Source organism: Charadrius vociferus, unplaced genomic scaffold, assembly GCF_000708025.1.
Source record: "Charadrius vociferus isolate BGI_N301 unplaced genomic scaffold, ASM70802v2 scaffold82, whole genome shotgun sequence".
In the NCBI taxonomy this organism is placed as follows: domain Eukaryota; kingdom Metazoa; phylum Chordata; class Aves; order Charadriiformes; family Charadriidae; genus Charadrius; species Charadrius vociferus.
The window spans coordinates 3,928,975-3,945,455 of record NW_009647401.1 but is presented as its reverse complement, the minus strand read 5'-3'; the positions used below and the strand labels follow the sequence as shown (position 1 = coordinate 3,945,455).

General features: G+C 42.2%; 1 protein-coding gene across 1 annotated transcript in view; it reads left to right on the top strand.

Annotated features, from left to right (window-relative positions):
- Positions 1-16,481, top strand: part of MOXD1 (monooxygenase, DBH-like 1) — a 71,039-nt gene that overhangs the window by 735 nt on the left and 53,823 nt on the right. The gene's annotated exons all lie outside the window — the stretch shown is intronic.

Genomic DNA, 16,481 nt, shown 5'->3' with positions numbered 1-16,481 from the left:
AACCAGATAAAGAATAAATATAATCTTGGAGACTAGGCACTGTGCTGGCAGGGGGAATTAGGCTGAAGAAACTTGGAGGATTAGAAATGCCTCTTAAAAAGTAGATTTAAACTGTCTTTGTAAGATGACAGAAACAAGCCGAGAGTTTCTTATCCTGTGTCAGCCTTGGTTTTGATGCCTTGAGCAAATCATTATTTAAAATAATAAAAAGAGAACTTTAAATGGGGAAGGAAACTAGAGCATTTGTCCCTGATCTGCATTGTTGCTATCAGTTTATAAGCTGGTTTATAAATTTGCAAGCAGGGAATCACAGACCTTGAAGCTCTGGGGGGAGAGGGGCTGTCTCCTCAGCAAAGAGCCACTATCCTCTTCCACTGCGGACCCACAGTGGGGCCCCTGGAAAAGGGCAGTCTGGCACCTGACCAGCCAGACAAAAGCATCATCAAATTTCAACTCTTAAGGCAAAAGCAGGTTTTTAATTTAATGGATGAAACACACTTAAACACCAACCACTGCAAGAGGAACAGATGTGTGCCTTTTTTCGATGCAGAGTTTTTTAGAATCAGAAAGACAGCTCTTCTGCAGCTTGGTCAGTCATCACATGCTGGGGTGGGATGTGGCAGCTGTTTAAGCTTGTCTGGCTGCAAATAAGAATACTGTTAGGTGTTTGAACACCTGAAGAACCTGAACTTACCATGAGGAAATGAGGATATCTGGTGAGAGACACCTGAGTATCTCTTAACGGTTTCTTCTCAGATGAGTGTTGGACTTGCTCTTGAAGGCTGTGGTGCCATGAGATGAGTGAAGAATTTCTTTGTTATTCCTTTTGTGGAAGTTTCTTTCGCATTTTTTGTATCTGGATGTTTCAATGAAGGGTGGAAATCACCTTCTTCTAATCTGTTTTGAGGAGCGTGGATTTTTGTTAAAAATATTTAGAATATAAAATACATTTTGAAACATACCGATTTGCTTTCACTGCTATGTAAACTGAGGGTAGCGGATTCTGTAATCTTTGAGGTTTGTTTAGGAAAAATATAAATATGATTTTGTAAGACACTTAAAAGATTTTCTTGGTTGCTTGTTATGCTAAATTAAATGGGCAGCTAACTGGAAAGATGGGCTCTTTCAATAGGATTTCCATAACCCTTGGTTTTGGGCAGATTGTGACTGTCCGCAAGGACTGAGACCCTGCCAGCTGCTGCCGGTTCATAGTGTCCCCGTCCCTTTGAAATTGCCTCTGTGAAGCACTGCTTACAGTTTGTCCTTGCAGAAGGTTAACAGGAGAAGCAAACACTGGCTTTTGCAAGGGGCTTTTTATCTGATTCACAGAGTGCGGGAGGTGCACAAGCCAGCACAGAGAAGGCAACCAGCGCTACCATCCACCTCCTGGGCTTTGCCACCCTTGGAGTGGTGCCCTCTGAAATAGAGGTCCCTCTCCAGGACTCGGTCTCACCTTCTTCAGCATATTCCCTGTGCTCCCCATGCCAACTCACCCAGACAGGAGGCAACTCTATTTTAAAAGCAGCTCTTTGCACAATTTATCCCGGTTTTGCCTTTCCTACTGGCAGCTTTTCCCCTGCTCCAGCCTTCGCCTGGCAGCCCGTACGAGCAGAACCAGCTCTGCTTTAAGGTTCTGCCTACCCCATTGTGCCGACTTTCTTTCTGCAAATAAGGTCACTTAGGTTGGCTACATGATTGCTACGCAAGTCAGTAGTTCTAGACTGGGAACAAACATTTTATTCACTCAATGTCAAAGGCATTCAGTGATGGAGCAATTTGACCTCATCAATTCAGTAACTTCCATGAACTTCTCAAGCAGTCGTACCCTTGATCTCTGCGTAGCTCTTCCCAATGAAGAGGACAATTCAGTTTGTTTCTTCTGGCAGACACTGGAGTGAGATTTTTATTTTTTTTTAATCCCTACAATTCTAATTTTATGGTGGAACTGCACCTGAAAACAGGCAAGTTCCCAGTGACCCAAGCATTTCCTTGCAAGTCAACTGTCTTGTCATCTCCTCGGTTCTCCCCCCCACCCCCGATTTACTTCTGAATGTTGCCAGGACAGCGGAAGTTTTACCTCAAGTTTCTCTTTTCCACCAGATATAAGATATCCGTGAACTCTCCAGCTAAACTGCAAGTCCTCTGGATTTTCAGTAGAAATTATTTCTAAAAAAAAAAGTATGAGGTTTATGATTCATCCATTTGCAAACATGGCTCTGCATAAAAAGGCTAAAGGGATATTTTGTAAACCATGCGCATAGACTAGAAGAGCTCTGAAAACCCAGAAATATTACATAAAGACCACAAGACTAAATGAAAGTAAGAAAAATATTTGAGGGGAGAGGATGAGGTAGGGGAGACAGAAAAGGATCTTTCTATAGCTTGTGCTATAGAGAAGGGCAGAAACAAATATAACTGTAGGTCTGAGAAACTGGACATGACTGCAGAGCGTTGTACTGAATAACACTATGCAACATTGTTCTGGGCAATAAATGGTGGCTGACTGTCACCCAGTACAGATGACTCAAATTTTGGAAATTGCTCTTCTATGAATAGCCTTCTGAAGCTGGCCTTCTCTCCAGCCAGAAAAACCATCTTTGCTGTTGCTGTTTTGCAGTTTGGGGAGGGAAAAAACAGGAGCTTTTCTGCATGTTGTGTTTCCTTTGTATTCTGAGGATTCAGTAGCCTTGTAGAGTCATTTTTGTTATGAGTCTAGGGAAGTGCTCAGATCCCTGAACTCTTCTTGACTACCAGTTATGCTCTTATTTTCTGAGAGGGGTAAGTGCAGAGCAGAAAAAGCATGAGGAGGACTGGAGCAGAGGCAGGATGTTTTAGAAAGACTTGTAAAAGGATCAAGACTAAAGTAATGGCTTCATAGTAATATCAGGAAATTGAGATATACAAGCATAAGTCAGCTTGGCTATGCACGAGTTGTTATAAGACAAAATACTTACCAGTCTCAAAAACTTAGACACTTAGCAAGCCAAATATTTTATTAAATCATATTCAAAATTTCAGGAAGACATATATATATTTGGCTTGACTGCATCCTTAAGGTTGCAAAGGGTCTAAGAATGTTGTTTTTTTAATTACTTTTGGTTCTTAATTCCTTTTGTGCCTCCTCATCTCTGCTGTTCTATCGGGAAGGTGCTGGTGAAGGAAATGGGCTATTCCCAACGCATGTCTGTTCGTTTGTGCTTTTCACCACGATTCCTCTGCACCAAAATCCTATCTGCAGTACTCCTGTACTATTCTGTTGTGATGTCTCCAGGAAGAGCCCTTTCCCAAGCTTTGTTCTCCGCTTGGATGCAGCAGCTTCAATCCCCACAGGAAAGTGAGGGCAAAACTGATCAAGACTGATTTTTTTGAAAGGTGTGTTCAAAATACCACAGCAGGTACTGAAGACGCAGTGAAATCTTACACTTATGTGACATGCTTCTCTTTGATGCCAAGGACACCTTGAATATTTTCATCTGGCAGCTAAACTTTTTTTTTTTGAGCCCCAAATTTGGGCTGGCCTTCAGTAGTTGTTCCTAATGGGAGAAGGGAGGAGTTTCCTCAGCTTGGTCCTCAGTCTTTCCTGGTTAGGCTTTGCCATGTAGAGTCACAGAGGATATTTTGATGAGGTTCTTAACCAAATCAGCCCAGAAATGTTTAAGGAAAGCAAAAAGTACATTTTCAAATGCTTTATCAGGAAAATTCCTAAGCGTTAAAGAAAAAAACATATGAAGATTGTAAATCAAAATGAGAAAACAGAATGCAAATTTAACATGGTTTGACCCGGTCTCTAACATGAGCTCTTTTTAGGAGCTGTTTGTTGTTTTGGTTTTTTCTACTTAACCAGGGTTGTAAAATTTTCCGTGGATATGCATTACGTAATACTTCCCACTGTGATGAGTAGCACTTAATGACTATTAGTCATTTCAGTGCTCATAGTACTGATTTGCTTTTAATGGGTGCCAAAGTACCTTGAGTGTTTACTTTGTTAAAAATGCTGTGGGCAAGGGGATGAAGTAGACTTAAGAGGGTGGCACAAGACTGGGGCTAGTCTGGGCTGGTACGTGAGTGTCATCTCAGATGAGACCAAGTCCGCCACAACTGCAACTCAGAACAGTGCTGCTTCCAAGGTAGTGATGGGGAAATCATTTATTGAAAAAAAAAACCCAACAACAAAACAACCAAACCCACCCAAAGCCAAACCAATAAACCCTAACTGTCTGCTTGAAACTGAGTCAACAGCCTATTGCTAGAGTCTGAAGCCTGAGATGCTGTGGCATTCCTACCTGGGATGACTTTTCCCTCAAAGAAGGTCAGAGCAACCCAGACAACCTGCACACCGGTCACCCTATTGATGACATTTTTCCACCAGCTGTAAGAATACAGTATGTTAATAAGCAAGGGAAAAAAAGGCCTGAGATCTGCAGCCCAAGATCTGCAGATGCTGCCTGGAAAACTCTCAAAGGTGTTTTTTAGATCATTAGTTCAGATGAAGATTTGCTAGAAGAATAAACAGGTGACTGTGGATGTCTCTCGAACCAGAGGTGATGTACGTCACGGAGAAATCTCTGACAAGAGGCTGCAAACAAGAAAACTAGCAATTTGCAGGGAAGTCTGGGTTTGGACTGTAACCTCTCATCCTACCAGGGATAACAAGAGTATGGTGTTAAAATAATACAGAAGCTCCTGAAAAATGCTGAGGAGTCAGACTCTGATCTATACTTAGCACTGTGAAATTACAGTACAGCGCCAACAAACCCAAGTTCGTTACTTGTGGACCATCTATTTAATGGAAAACTGAGAGTTTGGCTGTTGTGATGTCAGGCTTATAGGAAGAGAGATGAATGAAGTTAAACAACAACAACAAAAAAAGACATTATGATTTAAAGTCCATGAAATGCCACTGCTTACTGAAAATGACATATTGTGCAACGAGGTTGGAAAGAAGCGGTTGACAACAGCATTGGTATCACATGAGTCTTCTGAGGTTGTGACCACAGATGGATGTGTACTGTGACCTCCTTCTTCAGCTTCCACAGAAGGCTTGGGGGAGAGCACTGAATTCACTGCCCCCTCGAGGAGGTCTGCTTCCAAAGCAGAACTATTATGGGCCCACACATGTGAGCTCCAGAGCATTATACTGCCAGAACAAATCATCGTCTGCTGGTGGTATCGGTATTTTGAAGGAGATCTTTAAAACACTAAGAAGGCAAGAGGCCACCAGAAAGCAAATGCTGTTGGTAAGTTTTGCTGGTAAGTGCTAGTAGTGTGTTGGCTGGGAAAGGAAGGTGCGGTGTTGGGAACTGGTGTCTTTGAAGGGCTTAGCTTCAGAGAATGGAAGTCTGCAAAGAAGTGGTGGAAGTGTGAGTTGCTTGGGCAGAGCTGCTGGGACCGGTACCTGAAGAGGGAGAGCTTCTCTGTGCGCAGAGTGATTCCCCAACACTGCCATCTTGGTGACCTGTCTTATATTACCGTATATCCCTTCCCAAAGGAGAAATGTAGGTCCTCTCTAATGGAATTGCTCCTCCCAGCAGGGATCGTAATATTCCCTGTAGTTTTCCCTGCTGAGAAATTTCTGTATCCAGTGGATCTCAGTAGGGCTATTTTTCTCTTATAAGAGGAAGGAAAAGAAAAGGAAAAAAAAAAAGCTTCTTTTCCTGCTCTGAGCAAGAGTGAGGTATGAAAACATCACTGTCTTCAAAATGCTGTATCACAAAGAAATCATGGGCCATGGAAGAATTTTCTGGTTGCAAGGTGCTTCACAGGCTGTATCAGGCTTGAAATCCCTGCAGCAGAGTGTGGCATTTAAGGCAAAAAACAACCCTTTGAAAAAATGCAGTTTGGGCATGCCTCTGACCTTCCCTCCATTGGGAGGGAGGTTTGAACAGATTGTTTCTTCCATGCGTGTTCCCAGATTGCACAAAAGCCACTGCTCTTATATTTGCACTGTTAAGAGTTTGCCTGTGCAATTGCCGCAGAAGTCTTGCTTGCCCAGCCCCCAGCGCCCCCCCGGAGCCGCTGGCTTTGCGAACGGAGCACTCCTGTTGAGTTACAGCGCGTAGGCTGGCCAGCTCTAACCCCCAAGCCTGCAGGAACGGGGATCAGAGCTGTTTTCCTATCTTTATGACTTTTTCTCATAGAAAACTTTTGCCTTTGGGAGCGGGGAAAGGACAGCCCCTGCTTTGGCGCTTCTGTAGGAGAATAAGAGCGAAGCAGGGCGGGTTCCCTGTCTTCTTGTGCAACCTCTTCCCTGCTTTCCTCCACCCCAACCATGAGGTGACCATACAACCTGACCTGAAAGTAAATTTAGGAAACAATCTCGATCCTCATATTTAAAAGTAAATGCTTTCCTAAAATAAAATAAGTATTTAAGATATTATTTTTTACTTCTCAGCTTTTCATATTAAAGAAATGCAGCTCCTGGAAGTTCAAAGCAAGCTCAGTTACAGGAAGAGGTAGTTTCTTTTTCCCACAGCCCAGCGATGTTTTGTCAAAATGGGATTATCTATGTATTTTGTTAATATCGCGACTTGTGACTAATACAAAAGGAATTAAACCCTTGGTTAAAACCAGCAAATAGGCAGTCGCTTCTGCATGATCTTTGTTCTCCCCTCACACCCACGCGGCTTAGCACGCCTGGAGTCATCTGATGGTTTATAAAGAAAAAAAGGACCCAAATTCATATCACCAGCAGAAGGTGTTAAGTACAGGTCCACCCAGGAGTCCCTGCAAATAGTCCACAGATATTGAGGTCAGCTGGGATACAGTCACATGTAGAGAGGCTGCTTACACAAGCATTAGTTTCGGGCTTCAGTTTCACGGGTATATTAGCAAACCTGTCGTCGCTGAAAATTGAAATAACATGTATTCGTGCTTTGGATTGGTATTGTGCGCTCCAAGCAATGATTTGTTTAGCTTTGTTTGGAAGACTGCAGATTTGCTGAAGGGATCCCTAATTTGAAAATGTTTGTGCCTGTGGACGTTAGGCAGCTGCAAATCTGTACAGTAGTGCTCATATGGGAAGAGCTGACAGCTGGTTTTCTCCTGATGTTTAGAAGAAACGTCTGCGATCTGCTGTGGTCTGGAGTCTCTTAAAAAGTCTAGAAATCTCTCCATCATACTTATTGTTTCCTCTGCAACACTGCGTAACGTCTTTGAAAAAATGTCAGTGATTCATAAAATAGTATGTACTGCTGACACTGTGTCCTCAACATAGCTGTATTATAAAAAAATAAGAATGCAAAAGTATAAGTAATTCTACTAGAGTAACTCTTAAATGACCAAACTGAGCATGGGAAAATATTTTAACAGATATGGCATTCTCATATGGTCATCAACCATCTGTGCAGACCCCTCTCTACACAGCCAGTTACTGAGAAGGTGAATGGTGGTGTTGCAAAGAGGTTACAAGACTTCCCCGTACAAATATGGGGCAGCGCTGTATAACAAACCTGGGGGGAGAAAAAAGAGTGATTTCTTGTCAAAACTATAATGAGCTAGGCTAATTTAAAAGCTTGAAAAGCATGATTGTGGGCCTGCTCATTTGGAAAGCACTATTAGGGAGTGATTAGGGCGAAGGAAGAGAGACATGGGGGAAAAGTGGTAACTCCTAACTAGAAAAATAATGGTGAATATCTGGGACTTGTCTGGGACAGCAGCCTTTTTACCCAGTTCAGATGCAGTAAGAACAGGACGTGTGCGGCAGCCCAAACACGCTTCAGATTGTATTAAACCAATTAAAATCTCTTACAATGATAACTTGCAATTAGTATTGGAATTTAGCTTTCCTATGAAGATGTTCTTATTTGAAAGCTATGTCCTGCTATCCCCTGCCAATGTAAAGGCCAGAACGGCTACTGTGACTCCGATGTCTGATCACCACGGAGTAGTGCCCAGAACTCTCTGCATCCGATTCACAGCTGTGGGTTGAGCTGGCACGTACCTGCACATAGGACCACGGGTCCTGCCTTGAAGACTGCAGGGCCTGAGTACCCACCACGTCTTCTGGGAAGCTGGTCAGGCATTTATGGTTACCATTTAACTTTTCCATACAATTGTCCTTCTCGTTTTGAATTTGAACGGCTTTTGCTTTTGGTGTTGCAGTTGGGTAATATCTTTATTTACAGACTATCTTTTATACTGTAATTTTATCTCTTGGTGTTTACAGACCATGATCAACTCATCCCTTACCTTGGACTCAGAGCTAAGAAACGGACACAGGTTTTTGAGGCCTTCAGTGAGTCTTTCAGTCATTTTCTGGATATTTTCAGTTTCCTAACTCTCCTTTCAGTGTGTGGACCCTGGAACAGGGGCAATAGCACAGCAGTGCATTGCCTCCTTCCCTGGAGGCACAGCCAGCTCTCCTCTCTCTCATCGTTTCACACTGGGAGTTCTGCTCTGTAGATTATTTAGCATGATGCCTCAGTCTCTTTCAGCATCACTGCTTTCAGGGTACTTTTTCTATCATATACCTGTGACTATTTTTTTCTGCACTTGATGTTATGGTCTTGCATTTTTGTGTTCCTTCTTCAGGTCTGCTTTGTGTCCCCTGAATTTACTGATCCATTGATGACATCACTGATGTAATTTCTTAATACTAAGGATTTTAATTTCCTTGCTTTCTGTCATATTCCTTTTGACTTCATAGTACTCGTTATTCTAGCTTTGAAACTTGATAAAAGCATCTATGACCATGATAAGGAACTCAACAAATCCAGGAGAAAAATACAGAGATTTTAATGATGACCATGTTAAACACTATATTTTGGAAATCTTATAGTAAACTTACCTTCAAATCAACAGGCGACAATCTCTTTCCTCAACCTGTGTACACTACATAGGCATACACTTTATACATAAACTCCACATTTCATCAAAATTTTTTTCTTTGCTTAAATACAAACCATCTTGTGTGTGCCTTAAGTGTTTGGGAGGGTGTATAGGAGCAAAATGTATTGCAGCAGTTCTGAGTAAAATAACTCAGCCTGAAAGTTTGAGAGATGGATATTTTTTGTTCCACCAAGGAATGTTTTCCTGCTCAAAAGCAAAATTACTTCTCCTGTTTGCTTTGGGAATTTACCACTGATTTCAGTGGAAACGGGATTGGGTTCAATAGTTTGCTGTGCTGAAAAATTCTGGAAACTTGTATGTGATGGTGTAACTGCGAGCTAATCTTCATAATTCTTTGGGAGCACAGATGTTACTGTTGTTGTCCAAAGGATGCAGTACATTTGGCACCTTCTTTCTGCTACGTTTTCCTTTCTTGTGTGTATCTATAGCTTTGACTGGCTATGCAGCTGTTTGCACAGAGGGTAGGGCACGGGGACGCTCTCTGCTTCTGCAGAACAACACATTCCCCAAAGGGCACCAGGTCCCACCTCCTGCTCCCTTTCTGTTTTGTTTGTTATGCTAATTTTGGCATTATAAATAAGAGAGGGAAATTAAACCCAGAAGTAAGTTATGCCCTCTGAATCTATTGAATTCATCAGTCCAGGTAGGAAAAAAGTAGAGGATTGTTCATTTAGATTTAGAAAATTGGGTGCCTTTCAAGCTTTGTGAAGTCTGCCCAGGAGGGATGGCCTTCAACTTCTTATAGAAGTCATACAGGTTGAAAATCTATATCCACCAGTTGTTTTCGGAACTACAGCAAGCGAGAGAATAAGGCACCAGGCGGTAGGGACCGAAGAGCCTTCCTCTTCTCCAAGAGCAGCTGTGTTGGCTTCCACTCACTCAAATCGATCTGTAAGGCGCAGAACAGCAGTTACAGGTTTAAATTGCTGCTGCGAAGATTAGCCGTATAACAAAGCTTTCTATTGGGAAGAACGGTGATGGATCGGAGTCTATTTTATGTGAAGGGAGAAAGAAAGAGAAGAAGAGAAAAAAAGCTGAACTGAGGGACATCCTGAAGGAGAGGCTGGACAGACATCTCCCGGGTCTGATACAGGTAAAAGGTGATCCTGCCCTGGAGTCAGGGCTTCCCTTACGTGGTCTGAGGAAGTTAATTCTCACCTGGGAAATGCATTTCTCTGATAAAGACTTTAATTTTGATTTTAGCCAGTCTATCTTAAGGAAAAAAAAAAAATTAAAAATCGACATGTCTATTCTCATTCTGACCACTATTTGACAACCTGCATTATTTATTTTTTTTTTTAGTAAAAGAGATGTTAATAAAAAATCATTAATAATCCATTAGCATAGACTCCCTCTCAGAAATTGAGTATTATGTGGAGATAGCACCAGACAGCATTTAATTAACCAATAATATCTATGATAATGTCTCTACAATCTTGTTATAACTAGTAATAAAGGAGTTGAATAACCTTGGTTTCCCAGATTTCTACTCATGTTTGAAATTATAAAGGCACAGCAGAGCGAAGCAGTTTAAGTAAGTCCATCTTTTGCACTGGTGTCATTGTGGTGTAACTCCACCTGGCACCAGTTGTTCTTCCTGGGGCCACCTGGCTTCCTGCATTCTGCCCGTACCCCGAATAAATGGATTTATCTAGCCATACGAGAGGAGGACTACAGGAGATATTTTTAGATGAAGAAATATCAGAAAAGAGGAATTCTTTATAGTGTTTAATCCAGCCAGATGTTCTGTGTAATCACCAAAATGGGATTGGGGATGGAATTTTTAATGGGTCTATGAGAAACCAATTTAGAGGTGTACCATAAAACACCCAAAACCAGAAGCCTCAGACTCCTCATTTGCTTTGAAAAACTAATGTATGCAACTCTAAATTTTGTTTTTTAAAAATTTCAGGTATGGTTTGTGTGCATTTAAAGTTGGAGAGATTTCTCTCCAAAATATATACTATTTTCGTACTCATTATATAAAACAATTTTCTTGTTAATTCAGGCCTGCACATTACAACTGTAACATCTGTACATAAACTAAACGTGTTTGGCAGATGGTAGTGAGTCCTGGGAAATAAGAGATGTCCTTTTCCTCCTGGTGCTACCCTGTTGAGGAGCCTGTTGAGGATGCTTCTAGGCGTTGATAGGAACAGATATGATCAGTGAAAAGAGAAAAAACTGAGATGTAGACGGGGTGCCAACTGCAGGAAGGTTTGTGGATTAAACTTAATATCGAAATGCTGAGCCAGCAGGGCGGGCTCCTAGGGAACATTGCTACCAGCACAAGTAAAAGGAGCTGGAAAACTCTTCTGTCTTAACCCAGGGCCAAGATCACTTCAAGAAGAGGAAGGTGGAAAAGTTCCACCTGTGCCTCTGCCAACACCGAACATTTCCCTGGGAACACACGATGACCTGGTTGCTCTTAAACATTTGTTTAAAATATTTAACTTAGACCAAAAAAAAAAACCCAACCTTGAAGTTGGGTACAACTGTTTTGTCTTAACTTATTTGATTAAAGTTGGAGAAGAGAGTGTCGTGCTTATTTTATTGATGTTTATTAAAGTTGCACTTAGGAGAACAGCACCACGGCCACGTAAATACAGCAGAAGTTGTGTTATTTATCCTTCCTGTGCACTCCTGTGCTTTTCTGAAAAAATATCAAAGGCATTGACTAGCTCTGAAAGGGGAAATATATGACTCCATTGTGTCTTCTGAAAACTGGAAGCCATCTGAAAGCGACATATCAGTCAAAGCAGGGCTACAAGCTCTCCAGCATTTCAGTTTATATTTAGTCTGCAATTTGCTTTATTAATTAATCTTTAAACTTTTATTTATTTATTATTAATTCGTCTTTAAAGTTTTATTTTTCACCTTGTCCTTTTTCCACCCCATCCCTCAAATACTTGAAAATTATCTTTACATTGTAAAGTGGAAAATGCCTACAGCTTAATTGATCACTGTAAACATAGTAACTGCATGGAGGCTTTTATAAGTCTCTTTAATTCTCTTATGCATTTTATGTACTTGTTTTGCATTTTTCTTTTGCTGGGGGAGTAGAGAAAAAGACATAGTTGTTTTTGCTTTCAGGTTGGCATACCAAGGAGGTACAAATTCTTCTTATGAAGTAATATATGTTAGTCTCTGGAGCTAGAAACTGTTTGGCATCAATAAGAACAGAGGTGGAGCATTTCCACCTTTTCTTTCTTGAAGCAACTTGACCTTGGCTCAAGTTAGGATAGTTTTGGAGCTCTCCTGTGCTACCTACAACTTGTGTCTTTAAACACTCTGTTAATCTCAAACTAGTATAAATAAAGACTAGTTCAGTTTCAGCTCTTGTGATGAGTTTGGACTCACGTCCATTGATGAATTAAATGACTTTCCTGAGGACAGAAAAATAAAATCAATTATAGAAAAAAAATTATTTTCCTGATCCTGTGCTCAGGGTAGTATCAGAATGATTTAGCTTTCTTTTCCACACTGGCAGGCTGGTTTCTGCAGACGTTGCCAAATTTCCAAATACCTTGACTCAAGTTCATAAAAACTTCTTACTTCTCTTGGGAGAGAAAATTGGAGGGCAAGAGTTTTATTAGACCAGTTGGAAAAGCCGATGAGCTTTACAGCAAAGAGTCTCTCATTTCTCTTGGTTGTGGTTGTTGTCTTTTCCCTTCTTTTACGAGTACCTCTGCGAAAGGAGGCACTTAGCTGCTGTCAGTCGTGCAGTGTAATACTGGGAGCTGATTCACCGTAGGTGCTACAAGGGGATACCTCAGCAATGGCATTTTTGCATGGTCGTACCTCCTCGGGTGTTGGGAAGAATTCGTTCCCTTTCATTTGAATTTAACCCAATCTCTTTTTTTTTTTTTTTTTTCACTTTTCACTGATCGTATCTGTTCTGGCGCTGATCCTCCCTGAAGTGGAATACCTTTTAACGTATGTATCTTTCAGTGCAAGTGCCATTTTAAACTGGTTACTTATGCTTCATATATATTTTTACTAAGTTAATACACATGTAATGATAATTCTACCTGCCTGTCCATCTGTCTGTCACACAGAGCACACACGCAGTTTAAATGCTTTTTGCATGGGTTTAATAGCGCGATTTTTTTACAGTAGTTGCTATGTTCTGTTCTTCACAGCATTACGCACAGGTACTCGGTGCCACCCTTGTATTTAATGCATTTCTATGCATTGCTTGCAGGACCATCAAACGAGTTTGAGATATCAAACGTTTCCATACTAATTAAATGAGGGGTGTCTGGCACGGGAGTGTTTTTCAAGTAAGTGGTGTGTTTGAGGGAGACAGTCATGTTGTTGCTCTGGATGAAACCTGGTGTCACTGTCAGCTCCAAGTGACTTTTAAAATTTTTCTTACACAGCTTAATTAGCTCACTGGCTGAGGGCCAGCTTTCTTCTGGGTAGTCACAGGTTGTTGTTTCAGCTGTGCCATGTTCTTTCTTTCCTTACAGTTTTGGGAATTGATGGGTGGGGCGTCTCCTATAGCAAAGTGCACTGGTTTGTATCAAAAGATGTCTACATTTTTGGCAAGTTTTTAATGATTTATAGATCTTGTGCTTTTTTTCCCTCGAATATTTGTGGTATGAACAAGAAGGTGCCATTTTTTACATAGTATTTTCATATACGAACCATGATGGGTAATGGTGTGAGAGACCAACCAGCAAGATCATCTTCAGCAACAGTAGTAAGAGATTCTAAAAAGAAAAACACTTGCTGAATCTTTCTGTGCTTGGTCAGGTGACTGCCTTCTTCTAGAAGAGAAGCAGTGGGATTGAGTTCAGCCAGGAGAAGGTGGTAACCTGATGATGCCCTGTGCCCCTGCCCAGCAGCATTACTTTTAGGTCAAGGCGCAGATTCAGCCCGTGTTTTCCTCATGAGAGTTTGGTCTCTTAATGAAGCAAAAGCTTTTTGGTGAAGTCACCAAAATCTCTTAATGTGAGTTTTGGGAACTGTACTACTCTGCCCACAAAGTACCTTTTCTAACTCTACTAGGAAAGTTTTATTACATGAGTATTGTTCTTAGGATTATACATAGCAGAAGCTGAGAAAGATCGGTTTTGTCACAGCGTTTGTAGATCAAGCGCACAGCTCTGCAAAACTTTTTGGATGGTGTGTTTTAATGGAAAAATATCTGCTGGAGATTGGAAAGCAATAGGGCTGCTATTCCTGTACTTCTACTAGTCTAAATGTAGCCAGCGTGGTGGGGTGAGCAGGAGTGCTGAGTGCAGTTCCATTGATGGAAGTCAGGTTACCAGCACACCCATGTTTTGGTAAAGGGTCACAAGGGCTTTGGGAATAAAGGCTTCAGAGCGTCTGAGATGCAGCAGACTGACCCTTGAGCTGCACGGAGAGAAGATCATTCAGTCCCACGGGAGATTTCAAGAACTCAAGTATTGTTTCCATTCCAGCTTTCAGCCTCCAAAATGTCATTTTTCTCCACAAAAGAAAATAAAGCCCGGGAGCAATCTGGGGTTAGCTCCAGAGCTGTGGAACAGGGACACCCTGGCCACAGGCTCTGCTGGCACAGGACACTCGCATTCCAAGGCCCCTGCAGCTCACCAGAAACACCGGGCTGATTCCTGTGAGTGTTACCACTTTTACCAGACCCACTAGAACAAACCTCTGGCTTATCCTGTCTGAGGGACTGCAGTTTGTCCAGGTCAGTAGATGATCCTGCTGCCTCGACTTTTGGCTGAATTACCGGAATGATCTCAGCCAACCCCAAGTTTGAGTTCACTGCAGCCTGTTGTTCAGCTTTCTGTCTGTGCCTGTTTGCTCTAAGAGGAGCTGGGAGGCGGACAGAGGTGGAGGCCGGGCTCTCCGTGAGGGAACATACGCAGCTATTACTGACAACAGCCTCCACGCCCCGGCTCTGCTTCCCTCAAGGCACCCGCATCCAGGCTGGCTGGGGAACCCTATCTCTGCTTGCAGTACTGTACAGCATACTGTGTTGTATGGGATATTCCATCACCCTTCTCTATTGAACAATATCCAGTGTTGCGTACTAGCTTCCAAAATGTTGTCAGTACCATTCTTACCAAACTGAGACATCCCGGAGTACTTTAAAATGAGTATTTTCCATTATTTTGTACAAACATTTAGACAGCACATGCTATAGAAAACACTAGTTAGACTTTGGTGACCGCTGTTGTGGTTGAAAGGCAGCGGTCCTCCTACCAGATGTGTAATTCCATCGTTCTTTCTGAGCGTGACATTGCTGTAGGAGCTTGTCATGTCCACATGACTGAAACTTTATCTCAGGGTTTCTATTATGCAAGAAGATAATATACAGTCTTATAAGAAAATGAAGAAAAGCTTATTTTAAGAAACATCTTTCATGCCTTCTTTGCCCTAGTCCCCCAAAAACATAAACATACTTTTTTTTTGCTAACTGTCCTAAGGATCCCTGCTTTAACAGACAGTTTTATAATGGGTGTATCCCCCCCAGTTGAGTTCTGAGGTCACATCTTTGGCCTTGAGAGGTACCGTGCCCTTGCAATTTCTCCTTAAATTAATCCACATCCGCTTGTAGGCATTAGCAATTTTTTAGAAGAGAATCTAAACACTCAGCATCTCACCATTTTCTGTTTTGTCAGCCATTAGAGTCTGTACCTTTGAAGTTACTGCTATAATTGGAAGAAAGGTCATGCCAATCTATTCCCCTTAAAAAATATTTTCATTTCACTAGAATCTAACTATTGTTTTTCTCTCATTTTTAATGATGTTTTAGGTGAAAGAAATTTTTGGTGCTTGTCATTTTTTAAGCATTTTCTTTTATAGAAGTTGTTTTGTAGTTTGATGTATTCCTCGCATCACAGTAGGTGGTGATATTCTGGAAGCCCCAGTGATATTTGTGAAGTATTTTCATGAAAAGCCTAAAAAGGGAGCATTACTAATTTCCCTTATGTACTAGTTTGATTGATTTTCATAGAATTAATGTTTAATTTCTGTTGAGTGCCAGGCTCTTTCTCTTTTAACGTGAACAAAACGCAACTCAAACAGCAGAACTTCGTCTTAAAACTCATTTCCTATTACTCAGAGCTTTCAAGGGCCATTATGACTTCTTCTGGTCCATGACCTTCCCCCTTTTGGGTCCTATGCTATTTTTTCTTTTCCCTCCAGATCTGCAGGGGGGTGGGGAACATTCCTCCCAAAACACCTTTCCGATCTTTACTTTCCTACCGAAATGGCGTGGAGGTGGCGGTGCACGGAGGGGAAGCGGGCGCATCTTCTCTGTCGGCTGTGTTGGGGACCGCACGGCCACGGTGGTGATGGCAGCGGGGACGGGCGCGGGGGTGACAAGGGACACGGGTGGCGTTTTGAGCTGCGGTTTTGGAGCCGTCTCGACGCAAACGACTCCGGGGGCCTTCGTTTTCCACTTACGGAGCAAAAATAACTCTGCCGACGGGGGACCTCCTGCTTCGCCGTCCGTCCGCGGCACCGCGCTCTCTCTCGCACTAAGTGAAGAAGCGGCTGAGAGCTGCAAAGCGCTCTTTTGCCCCCGGGCTTCCTCCCGCGGACTTCTTCCACTGGAGTTAAAGCTCCCGTGGGGCCGGGGGTGGTGGTGGTGAGGGGGACGTTGTCCAGAGCGAGTAGCGGGGGAGCCCCGTCCG